The sequence below is a fragment of the Ursus maritimus genome, unplaced genomic scaffold (genome assembly GCF_017311325.1).
Source record: "Ursus maritimus isolate PB19 unplaced genomic scaffold, ASM1731132v1 scaffold_6, whole genome shotgun sequence".
Classification (NCBI taxonomy): Eukaryota; Metazoa; Chordata; class Mammalia; order Carnivora; family Ursidae; genus Ursus; species Ursus maritimus.
The window spans coordinates 73,399,647-73,413,049 of NW_024426774.1; the positions used below are offsets into that span (position 1 = coordinate 73,399,647).

A 13,403-nucleotide genomic window follows, 5' to 3' on the forward strand; every position below is an offset into this window, starting at 1 on the left:
TGTGATTCTCCTTATAATTAGTAACCTAATTAAATGCTGGAGAGCTTCAGTCGTAAAGTAGTGTACCTTGCTTCCGAACAAAGAGAACACCACCACTGAAATTGTATAGTTGTAACACTAGTATATTTTTAATTAGTGGTAGGGTATGTGTGTGTGTGTGATCAGTTTTGTTTCATCTTTAAGCTTTGCACAGTGGTCTCCATTGTGTATTCATTTGGACTATATTAAATAACAGTATACTAACTTGGCTTCTGTTTTCTCAGTATTTGGCATGATTCAAACTGGGATGAGTTGAAATTTGCCTTTTTATTATGGAATAAGCAAAAATAAAAGATATTAGGAAGCAGGTTTAATCTATTCAAGATGGGGGGAAAAATCTGTTTAACCTTAATAACCACATGGAAAATCCTACTGCTAAATGCAGATGTGTTTATTAAAGCTGGCCCAACAGATCTGGCCTTGCTCAGTTGAATGGTTTGAGTTGTCAAGTGTACGTAAGTGTAACGAAATTGAATTTCTTTTAACATGTGTTACTGCGGTTGCATCCTATCATGGTAAAAATGTCTCATAGTTGAGGCACACTGGTTTTCGCAACTAGCGTAGGCAATAGAGGCAGACAGACCTGACTCTGAATCCCAGCTTGTTCATTCACTCCCATTTTGAGCTTGGGCAAGTCACTTAATCTCTCTAAGCTTGTCCTAGAACAGCATGTTAATTTGGAACATTGTTCCAGAAAAAAAAAAAAAAAAAGTTTTTGGTTTTTTGACTGTTATATGATTAATCGTTAGGATTTCAGTGTTTATTGATTTGATTATTTAAGAGAGCACAAGGAAAAGTTAATTCTGGTCGTAAAATTTCAAAGGAAATAGCTGGGCCTATTTGATCTGAGGAGGGAAGACTTGAGATGTGCGCGTGGGACTGGAGGCAGAGAAGGGAAAACCAGACGGGCTGTGGATAGCATAGTAACTTTCCTAAAGTACGTGAAAGGTCATTCTTTAAAAGCAGCTTCATGGAGGTATAATTCATATAAAATAGAGTGCATGTTCAATGTGTACTGTTTGATAAGTTCATACACCCGTAAAACCATCGCTCCTGTCAAGATAGTGAGCTTCTCCATCACCTATAAAATGTCCTTGTGCCTCTTCGTAATCTTCTCCAGCCACCCTGCTCCCATCACCTGGCAACAGCTGTTCTGTCTTCTATCACCATAAATTAATTTGCATTCATATAATTTCCATTCATATAAATGGAATCCTACATTACGCGTTCTGTTTTGTCTGGCTTTGTCGCTCACATTATTAATTCTGAGAGTCATCCATGTTATTATGTGTATCTGTTCCCTTTTATCACTGAATAGTATTTCATCATACAGATCTACCACAAGTCTTTTACAGACTCACCTGTTGCTGGACATTTGTGCTACGTCTAGTTTTGACTGTTAGAAATGAACATGCTAGGAATATTCATGTACAAGTCTTTGCATTGACATACGTTTTCATTTCTCCAGCATAAACACCTAGGAGTGGAATGAGTGGGTTGTGTGGTTGGCCGAATTTTATGCCGAATGTTTTCCAAAGTGATTGTACCCTTTTGCATTCCCACCAACAAAGAATGAGAGTTCCAGTTGTTCCATATCCCAGTCAACTCTTGGTATGCTCAGCCTTAAATTTTAGTCTTTCTAGCGGGTGTGTAGTAGTGGCTCATTGTGGTTTTAATTTGAGCTTCCCTAATGACTAAGGATGCCGAGTATCTTTACATGTGTTTATTTGCCATCCATAGATCTTCCTGTTGACATGTGAGTTCAGAGTTTGACCCAGTTTTTTTTAATTGGGTTGTTTGTTTTCTTATTATTCAGAATATATTCTGGACACAAGTCAAAAAGTTATGCTTTTAGACATAGATTCGTTTATTCCCTGGCATATAGAATCAACAAAAAGAAATTAAGTTGCAGCAGGAAAGAGTATAATTATACCTAAGTACTTTTTGATTGTGACACTAACGTGGGCATTGGGGCAACCAGAAGAGGATGTAAAACTTTCCCTGAGGTATTTAAAAATACGGCCGGTGTTTGGTTGCTGTAGGCTTGCTGCTGTATGACTCAGTTTACCTAATTGCAGTCTTCATTTGAGGAAAGAATCTTCCCTGGGGTGGGTCTTTTGCTAACATCTCAATATTCCTTGCTCTTTTGTGCTCTTTTTTCAGGCCAAAAATATGCAATTTCTTGGAATTTTTCAAAACTTTCCATGTACTTTATGGTTTTTAAAAATTCATTCTCTCTGATTTTTGGCTTGAAATGTTGCTACGAAACAGAGGAGGGTCATTCAGGGCGTTAATTGGCTTTAGCAAAAACAAATTGCAATCTCTGGAGAATAATCAAATCCAAAGAAATACTCAAATTTCTCTCATCCAACAGTAGCACAAATCATTGTTTTAGCAACGGGAAGATTCATTTAACTCTTTGTAGAGGCAGAATAATTAATTAGATTCTGGAGAAGAAGTTCTACATGATTAAAGGAGTCGGGTGGCTTTAGCCTGCGGAAGGGAAGAGCAAGGGGTGATTTAATGACAGGATTCCAATACAGTTAATGAAGGGTTTTCCTGTGTGTCGAAAACACTGGTCATTTGTCCTCCAACTCCAGAAAGGCTCAAACTAGAGAAAATTGGCTCCAAGTATAGAAAGATTGAGTGTGGGTAGTGTTAGACATACAACTTTTATTATCGGCATCAATATTATTATGAGATTAAGCAATGGAACAAGTCAAGAGAGGTCATAAAGATATTTTAAAACAAAAAAGATAGCTATCTGCCTGGGATGTTTAAATGTCCATTGAATTATAGGATTTGATTATTGAAGGGGACCTTAGAGATCACTTATCCTAATCTCCTTTTGCAGATGAGGCTGTGAAAAGACATTATGTAATTTGCCCGTGGCCACGGTGCTAGATGCTAGTATTTTACTCTGAGGATGTTTTAAAAGCAGCCTCACTCCAGAGACACCAAGGGGCCCATGTAAGGGTTTCTACTTCACAGCAGCTTTCTCTCCACCAGAAGAGTCACTTAAAGCTGATGATTATGTATATTATTTTTTTCCAAGCCAATGAAAAGCCAAGGTACTGACCTGTATGTGTCTCTTCTTGTCATTAAAAATGTTAAGGATTTCTCTTCCTGGACATTTTTTTTTTTTTAAGATTTTTATTTCTTTATTTGACAGAGATAGAGACAGCCAGCGAGAGAGGGAACACAAGCAGGGGGAGTGGGAGAGGAAGAGGCAGGCTTCCACGGAGGAGCCTGATGTGGGGCTCAATCCCAGAACGCTGGGATCACGCCCTGAGCCAAAGGCAGACGCCTAACGACTGAGCCACCCAGGCGCCCCTCTCTTCCTAGACATTTTGAACTTGTCTCTACGTAAATGCTATACCTTAAATGACTGTAGGTGATTGGACCAGAGATGATCAGTATCTATCGAGGTCAGCAGGACACCACCACAACCTTTGGGGAGCCTGTACCAGACTGATACAGGGTTCGTCATTAACTTCTCATTGATGGCTGTGCTACAAAGACTGTAATTTGGATGACTTTGGGTCAGTTATTATGTCCTGGTAACTAATTTGCCTTTCTTAAAGATAATACATTATAGGGGCACCTGGGTGGTTCAGTTGGTTAAGCGTCTGCCTTTGGCTCAGGTCATGACCCCAGGGTCCTGGGATCGAGCCCCATAGTGGGCTCCTTGCTCAGTGGGGAGTCTGCTTCTTCCTCTGCCTGCTGCTCCCTCTGCTTGTGCTCGCTCTCTCTCTGTCAAATAAATAAATAAAAATCTTTTTAAAAAAGATACTATATTATAAAGCTTTAGGTTTCGTTTTGGAAAACGCTAGTTAGAGCAGTAGGAAACATTTCTAGGACACCAATTCACTATGTATAGGGTCTGCAAATATGAGTTCTAACCATTGGAATTAAGTGGGATAAATTGCTTACAAAGAATTGCACATCTATTACCATAACTGAAAGAAACTGGCACAATGCAATTTATTTGTTAGTGGTTACATTTTATTTGGTAACTTATCATTCTGTACACGTTCCCACTAGACCTTCTAGAGCAAAAACCTACATAAGCTTATATAGTATTATATACTTCTTTTAAAGCGTTTATATGAGTACTAAAAATGTGATAAAATATTCAGAAATATCTAGCATCTTTCCTGACATCTAGCAGACACACAGTGATAGTCCTACCTTCCCTTCTTTTTTCCTTTCTTGAGTTTTAGTCTTGGTGTTGGAATCTTTCAGAAACCTAACAAATTCTTGTCAAAAGGGAAGTCAATAAAATTGTCCACATTTAAAAGTGTTTATTTAGGGGCGCTTGGGTGACTCCATCGTTAAGCATCTGCCTTCGGCTCAGGGCGTGATCCCGGAGTTCTGGGATCGAGCCCCACGTCAGGCTCTTCTGCTGGAAGTCTGCTTCTCCCTCTCCCACTCCCCCTGCTTGTGTTCCCTCTCTCGCTGGCTGTCTCTCTCTCTCTGTCAAATAAATAAATAAAATCTTCAATAAATAAATTAATTAATTAAAGTGTTTATTTAAAAATTATCATCAGTGTATGCTGAGCACTCACTTAACTCACAGGATGTTTAGATTTTATGAGATTTTAATATCTTTTCATATATAGTCACCTGAAAAGTCAGGTTCTGTTGGTTCGAGAAAGATTTACTCGGCACCTGTGATTTGCTCAGCCAGTCTTGGGCTAGATTGAGGATGCTTGAAATGCCAGAATGAGAAATGTGTATTTAATGTGGCAATAGAGAGCTATCATGGGTTCTGAAACATTGGAAAGCTAAAAACAAACAAAACTTTTTCAACTGGACCAAAAACATTATATATATATAAACGTTTATATATATTTATATATATATGTATATATTAGATTAAAAAGAAGGGAAATTCCCTCTATACCTTTGTGTAGTCCGCTGAGTTGACCACCCAGTCCTGTGTTTGTGAACTGGAAACCACTCATGGTAAGTATGGAACCACATGGTAAAGTTAAGTGGAGTGACTTTCAGCTCTATGAAATTGCTTCAAGAACTTGGCCTTTGAGCAGTGGCCATCATCTCAAGGAGACCCAGGACTGTTCAGGGCTGTTTTCTCTGAGCCACTCACTACCTGCAAGGAAAGAAGGAAGATGTGCTAGGGCCAGGTATTTATGTTCAACCTCTTTAGAGAATCACTGGCTGCCTGATTGCGCTCATCTCTGAGCCCTTTGTGGAGAGGAATGTGCAGCTCTTTCACTCAGTCTGCATGAGCTGCTGCCCTCAGCTCCTGCCCTGCACATAGCTGAGGCAGCCCGGGAGCCCTGAGAGTAGAGCCAGAGCGCTTTTCCAGCTGTCCGTGAGGAGACCAGCAGACTAGCATGCGGCTTACTGATTCAGGGTCAGAGAGAAGACCCACTCATGCACGGGGAGGGAAGACTGTGGCAAAATTTCAAACTAAATCTACTGATTATTTTCATTGTTTAGGAAACTTTTATACTGTTTGTGTTAGATAGCTGTATTTTTTTCCCTTTATAATACTCCATTTTATTTTGGGTAAAGACAGAAATAAACGATTCCCTTTTAATCTCTAGGGCTTCCAAAGTCTTTGTATTTATGTCGCTATAAAGTCTTTTTCATGTTTTTCCCAGAGTCAGGGAAGAATCCTTGTTAAGGTACTCCACATTTCATTGCTCCAGAGAGAAAAACCCCTTCTTTCCAACTGTCTAGACCATTTGGTTGGCATCTGAACAATTCAGTTTCATATTGAATTTATTGTTATCTGGGCAAAAAAAGAAAGAATGAAATGAAATTTCAGATGAAATACAATTTTCATACTTTGTCTATATATTTTGATATCCACGAGTAACCGGGGATTCGCATTCAGCAATCATGCATCCTTTCATTTATGTAAGACACATTTGTAATTCTAAATAATTAAAGAGCATTATTCAAAGAGCTTTTTGAAGTAAGTACCGCACTAGATACCTTCCTCCGTCCTGTTGGAAAATTCCCTCGCTATATTTCCTAGCACCAAAAGATGCCAGTAGCCAGTGTCATTGCACCCGTGCCCCTGTGTTTTTGCCACATACGTGGCCTCATGTTGTGTGCCCAGCTCTCACAGGGACAAGTGAGGGGTGTCGCTGTGATGGAGGCTAATTCCCAGCTCCTGGCAGCTGCCATTTTCACACTTCAGGATTAACAGCCTGTGACTGGTCAGCCTGAGTGAAGCTTTGGTAGCTTGGAGGTGAAGTGGAGGTGATCTTAAGAGAATGTGTCTTCTATGGCTTAACTGTGGTTGGGCTGTCCCAGGTGGTTACACACTGCCGTTTTCAGACGTTCTCTTGTGGTTTATTATTGTCAGCATTTCTTCATAAAAACATTTTTTAAAAAAGGTTCTACAGTGTTGTTTGGAGTTAACTTGCAAAGAGTAGTTACTGCTCTGAGCTGCCCAGTAGATAAACATTTAAACTAAGCATTCTGTCTACAGATACGTATATATTTTTTTGTCCATGAAAGCTGGCAATGTGCAATTTCTAGTTTAGCTACTGTCTACTGCTCTTATTTCTCTCTTACTACCCAAACCAAAGATTTTTAAAAAGTCAGACTTCAGAAGTCCTGAACCCATTATCCTTCCAAGAAATATATTTGAATAAAGAAATCCATGAGTAGTGCAGAGGGCAAGATTACAGTAAATGCAACTTTTAAGTGCTAGCGGTTTGAGTTGCAGGAAAAGGAACAAGGAGTTCAGGTGGTGGTAGGGCCTTTGATGAACTGAAAATTGGTATAGGAAGGACAAGTAGAGAATCTGGCAACCTCGATGGGCACTGAACTCACCTGAGAATGTGAGAGAACGGCTTCAGGAAGACCACATTTATAACAAAACATTTAATAGTCACAGGACACACCAAAATTCCTGCTTTTTCAAACTCACTGGTACAGACTTTTTTTTTTTTTAGTGGTTTCTCTCTTTTGTGCACACACACGTACCCACACACATGTGTACATGTTTCCTGAAAGCAAGATTTGAAACTAGGAACTATACACAATGAAAAGGAAAAAGAACTCTTTGGTGAAACAGCATTAGAAACAGGATTGGAATAAAATTTGGGCCCCGGACCTGAAGAATAAAGGCAGTGGGCCTCACAAAAACTAGCCAATTGCCCCAAAAAAACTCAATCTTCCATCTGTCTTTCCCAGCACCTTTGGTGGGGAGGGGGATGGGTAGCCTTTGTGAGTCCTTGAAGCCTGTTTGGTACAAGCAAGGCTCTGTGTCCTCAGCCTGTGGTTGAGATAGAGAACACTAGAGAGTTTGTACGTGTGGATAAAACTTTCAAGTTGGAAAGGTATTCCACCTGTTCGCTTCAATAATAGCTACGGCTTACCGATCACTGACTTGTAGGCATTGCATCTCATATTCTTTATCTCATTTAGGCTGCACAACAGTGCCATGAGATCATTTCTCTTGCCCATTTTAGAGAAGATAAAAATTTAGGAGGTTCACTGACCTGTCCCAGGTCACACACTAGTAAGTGGCAGGACCTGAATTTAAATGAAGGTCTTCTGGATTCCAGAGTATGTTCTTAGCTCCTGTCCTATGTGCTGTATGATTCAGAACTCTGAAGACCCTGTTTCTGTTAACTATACTGGAATTAAAAAAAAAAAAAAAAAAGACCCTGTTTCTGCTCTCCAGATCACTTTGGTTCAGCCAACATGACACTTGAGTCTGTTGTGGGGAAGGCAGATGAGATGGGCCCCCAGCTCTGACAGATCTACACACGCAGTTGCAGGGACAGAGAACGGAAAAGGAAGTGATTGCTTCCGACCAGAGGAGCTGCAGTAAGATTTTGCAAAAGAAGTGATGCCTGGGCAGAATTCAGAAGAAGAGGGGTTCCCCAGGTGTAGAGGGTGAAAGGACGTTCATTCCAGTGAGAACGAATTGCATGGGCAGAGGTGCTAAGGGTGAAGCAATAGTTGGTTTGACAGAACATACGCAGTTGACCCTTGAACAACTCAGGGGTTAGGGGCGCTGACCCTCCCACCCTATATAGTCGAAAATCTTCATATGACTTTTGACTCCCCCCAGCATTAACTAATAGCCTACTGTTGGCTAGAAGCTTTGTATTGATAACAGTCGATTGACCCATATTTTGTATATGTATTGTATATGGTATTCTTACAGTAATGCCTAACTTTTTATTAGGTTTTTCAGTATTTCTAGGCTACGTAGTTCCTCTGCAAGTTTTTCAAATTGTCACAAATCTCCCCAAAATTTTTTCCCAATGATTTATTGAAAGAAATCTGCACATAAGTGGACCTATGCAGTCCAAACCCACGTAATTCAAGGATCAACTTTATAGCAAGATTTTTCTTTCAAAATAGTATAGCCTGAGGTCTCAGCCTCTGCATTCTCACCCAGCCTGCAGAGATAACCTGCAAGGTAGGGTTATCACACCTTTTATCGATAGATGACCATTCCCCAATAGCAGACGGCCTTGCTGTATGAGAAACACACCATCATGGCAGGGCATTCCTGAGTAAATCTGGTGAGGGACTTGGGAGTAAGTCACACATAGCTTCTTTAAACTCAGCCCCGCTCCCAAGATGCCAAGCCCTTGGTCAGGTAGGGGAATCTACCTGAAGAAGGTGGGTGACCGTCTTTCTCGGCAGCAGAAGTTTGGGGGCTTCTGTTTTGTACAGGGTACCACTTGACCTTTGGCAAGTGAGGATAGGACTGGAGCTGGGTGAGGGAACGCGAAGGAACTGGGGGAGCACTGGTTATGTCAGTAAGGGAGAGTGGAAGGTGTATTAGCTGGGTTGTGAAGTCTTTTGGAGACTTCTCTGAAGACTTGTGCTCTGATTCTCGTGAAATGAGGGATTCACACAAGGTCACCGGACCTCACGAAGTCCTTTTAAAAATACCTTCCTCGCATTACCTCAGAATGTTCTCTCAGCCATTCTGTCTTGTTCTGAGGATTAAATGGTGTAGTACATGCCAAGATTTTAACACCAAGTCTGGCCCTCTGTACACGCTCAGGAAGTGTTGGCTGTTATCAGCGACATCTTTATTGTTGTGGCTTCGCGTTCTACCCGTTAGAGACTGGAGGGCTCCATGAACCATTCACGCTTCAGTGTGACGAGGCTGAACTTTACCAAAGCTTCCAAGACTGCGGATTTTGAGGCAACTGCATTGTCAAGTCTTAGAAAGACTTGAAGAAATTTAAGTCTAAAGACTTAGAAATCCACCACTGGATTTTGCCAGGAGCCTGGGTGGCTCAGTCGGTCAAGCATCTGCTTTTGGCTCAAGTCATGATCCCTGGGTCCTGGGATCGAGTTCCGCTTTGGGAGCCTGCTTCTCCCTCTCCCTCTGCCTGCTGCTCCCCCTGCTTGTGCTGTCTCTCTCTGACAAATAAATAAATAAAATATTTTAAAAGTAAAATAAAAAACAAAGAAAGACTGGATTTTGCAGGTGGACAGACCCTAATTGGAATGCAGGATCTGCCACTTGCTAGTTCTATGATCTGGAGTATGTTGGGACACCTCACTTTATTCATCTTAAAATAGGGATGATGATAATGACATTGTGGTGAAGATTTAGTGAAGTAAATGAAATAGTGCGTCTAAACTACATGGCCGGTCCCCGCACACAGTAGGCATTCAATAAACTCAGTTCCCTTCCTTCTGTCTGAATGCACAGAGGGGCAGTTTGGGTTCATGTAGGGNAAGGCACCGGCCAGACCCGAATGTCCTTTCTGCCGGCCTCATTGCATCCCAGCTGGACCATATCTCCCAGACCACCCACCCTCCTCTCCGCATGTCTCCCTTTAACTCTTCTGTAACAGCCAATGGTTCCTTCTTGGGGCCCTGAGAAGCACTGGCTGATTGGCCTGTCTTTGCCATTGCACTATAGGTTCCTGTGGCCTGGGAGTGGCTTTTCTCTCTGATTTTCTGGTACTTATTCCAGCATGTGCTTGTGCTAGGCCCTCCGTAGATGTCTCCATGCCTCACCTAGGAGGTTCAGGTGAGCAGGGATAGGTTGGGTGATGTCCAGCCACTTACCTGTGAAACCTTCCAGGAAAATTGGAACAGCTTCTGGGGGTAAATATAAAGAGGGAAGCACCTGGATAAAGCTCAGCCACCACTCTTGGAAACAGAGGGAAGTGGGGGGAAGATCTCAGAAGACCTGTTGCCTGCACAGACTCTCCAAACTCTCCAGCATTCTCCAGGGTTCCTGAAGTCCAGTGGTGTGTATTATCCTCACTTGAAGGTTCTTTCTCTCCTCCAGAAAGCCATTCCAGCTCCACCTCCTGCTTGGCTTGTCTGTGCTGCTCACAGCCATGTGTGTGTCTCCGTGGGTACTCCTGTTTGTGTCATGGGGTTATCTGGCTGGCTCCCCTCCAGACCCGTGATTTCCTGTGAGCGGAGTCCTGTTCTCCATCTCCCTGTCTCTAAAGCAGAGCACATACCTGATAGTCACACTGTGTGCAAAGGAGCAACTGGAGAGTCTTGCCCTGGGTCTGGGAAGCCTTGCCCCACGGGTTTTGGGGTGTGTGTCGTGAGCCCCTGAAATTGTATAGGAAATTGTGTGTATATGTTTGTAAATCCATTCCTCTTTTGAGAGAGTCCACAATGTACATGAGATCCTGAAATGTTTTCATGATCCTGCAAATATTCAAAACAAAAACAAAAAACACACTCATTTGGAGATTTTCTACATCCTTGTAAAGCTCGTGTTGTTATTAGCTGGGAGGTATTTCCAGGTGTGAGCCACAGCTTGGACTAGACCACAGGCTCCATCTTGGAGCCATGGGTGGTGGCTCTGGCCTGGGCGCTACTGCTTATGTATTCTAGAGGGTCCGCTTAGCTTTTCTGAGCTTCGTTTTATGTTTCCTCTGTTAATTTAGGTTTATAATGCCCTCATGTCCTGCAGGAATGTTGCATGATAAAGAAATACGGGTGTGCAGGTGTTTTATAAACTGCCAAGGCTGTACTATTGCGGGATGCAAGTATTACGATGACAAATGTGTCATTTCTCATGTGCTGAGAGCACAGTAGGTGCTCAGTAAAGGTGAGATCAAAATGAACTTGGAAAGGGTTTATCGGAGTGAAAGGTCGCGAGGATTGGGTGTCAGTATGTCCTGCACATCCTGTGGAAGGACCTAGTGTTCAGGCCTAGAACACAGCCGGGGCTACTGAGGACATGGTTTTCAAACAGTAGTAAAAGGAGAAATGACCTTTGAGATCCCAAATCCATTTGCTTTGTTTTCCAGAAGAAATTGAGGCTTAGAGAGACAGGAGCAGTCCTACTTCTTTTGAGAAGGGCCTGAGATTCCTCCTCATCTCTTTTAATGGAGGCCAAAAAAAAAAAAAAAAGCCCAAAACCAAACAAAACTCATTGCCTTCATATCATCAGTTTGTCGTTTTATCTTCTTAAAAATGGTTCAGCATTCACACCACAGTCTTAATTCTCTCACTGAAGCCACTTAGAGGCCTGTGATTCTTAGAACATGGCGATCCTGTACTGGACACAGGCAGTTGCACTCTGGAAACTTTGTATCTTCAAAGCATCTTTCCCCTTGGAATGTTCTCATAGAGATCAGGTGAGAACACCGTACATAGATTATTGCTACCACTGTCAGCTCGACTGAGACCCAGAGAGGTTACTGTGACTTGTCCAGATCATAAAACAGTGTCCAAAGCAGGATGGAGATCCAGGTGTTCTGATTTTCCATCCTTTATAGCCACTAGACTCTATTGCCAGAGAGCATCTCTGCTTGATTTTGGCACATTTACTGAATCAAACTAGGAGACTCTATCCAAGGGAAAGATAGATTTTAGCTTCAAATGTATTTTGCTCAGGGCTAAAAAGACTGTGTTTATATCCCCTCACACTCCAGGCCACATAGACCTGGAGAAAAGCTAAATCTCATCAGACCCCTCCCTGTCCCCCAGTAATTGACAAAACAGTAACCTGGAAATGTTTTTTGCTTTATGGGTGTGTGTGTGTGTGTGTCTGTGTGTGGGTGTTGACTGTAATCTATCCTTCCATTTTAACGATGTGCAATAGAGAGGAGTTTGAAATTACATTTAATCGTTGTTTCACAATGAATGATAATTAAATATTACTTTTAAAGTAAGCTTCTCTTTTTCTGTAATTGCATTAGTTTTTTGAAGGGAGATTTTGTTTTGCTCTTTAACCTGATTGTGTGCATTTGGAAAGTACCCTAGCACAGGGTATCCAAAAACAGAGAATTCTGGCACTTTTCCCACTTTCCATTCTTTCTCCTGTATGGATGCCAGATTCCTTTGGGAAATCATCATTTGCTAAAGGTCAGGAGCAAAAGGAGGGGCATTCTTTAGTGTACAGTTACTGCTAATTAGAAACTAAACATCTGTAACCATGTCAGAGTTATTTGTATTTGAAAAGAAACATTTATATACAAGAGCCCAGTTCGGTAACATAAAACACTCTCTGACACAAAGTGTGTGTGTTGGAGGGGTAGGGGACAGACAGATGGGGAAGCTTCCGACAAATGACTGGGCTGAGTGAGGTCATTTGCTAATTAAATCTCAAAGCATTTTCAGAGTATTTTTTTTCTCTGTCAAGTGAAGTTTTCTCAGCCCCCCCACCCCGCCACCGTGAGCCAAAACAAACATTTTACTGTATTTGCCAATTAAAGATTAAACATTTAATCATTCTAAAGGAAAAATAAGTCAAAAATGGGTGATTTGGCAGAACCTAGTCAAAGACCACTGGGAAATCTCTAGCTACCTACTGTAACATTAGCCCTCAGTGTCTTCCCATAGTACCATGTAAGGTGAGCTCTTCTCCATCCATAAAGTGTGTACTGATTGACCTGTTTGACAGACCTATACTTGTAGGGGGAAAAAAATGACACAGTGCTTGACTTACCACTCCCCATGATGAAATTCTGTTTGGATCATTCCAAACAGAAATTGTATAGAAATTGTATCTGCTCTTTTATTGTCACATTAAGATAAATGTCAGTGATACCTTGGGCAATTAGAAACGTTTCAGTCCTAGGGCTTTGTCCCTCCACATGCTAAGCCTACATGGTCCAGATCTTATCAGTAATTCCTTTTGGAATACTAAAGAATTTTGAAAACAAAGAAAGAGACCATCTCTTTCCTCCACAGAGTCTACTGTCTTCTAATCTTCCCCATCTTTTTTGTGGCATCTAAGATATTTCTATAAGTTGAGTTACTTTTTAAATTGGATAAAAGTTCATGGAGTCTTGAGAGTTCTAGATAAGAACCTATTTAAGCCAAGACCTACCATATTGGGCCTTCCTCTCAAATAACACTATATCTGTGAAGGCTCTCAAGTACACAGTTTCAACAAAATGGTTGTGGACTCTCAGGTT

The 13,403-nt window shown here is 41.5% G+C and overlaps 1 protein-coding gene across 2 annotated transcripts in view; it reads left to right on the forward strand.

Annotated features, from left to right (window-relative positions):
- Positions 1 to 13,403, forward strand: part of THADA (THADA armadillo repeat containing) — a 316,084-nt gene that overhangs the window by 157,277 nt on the left and 145,404 nt on the right. The window lies entirely within an intron of this gene.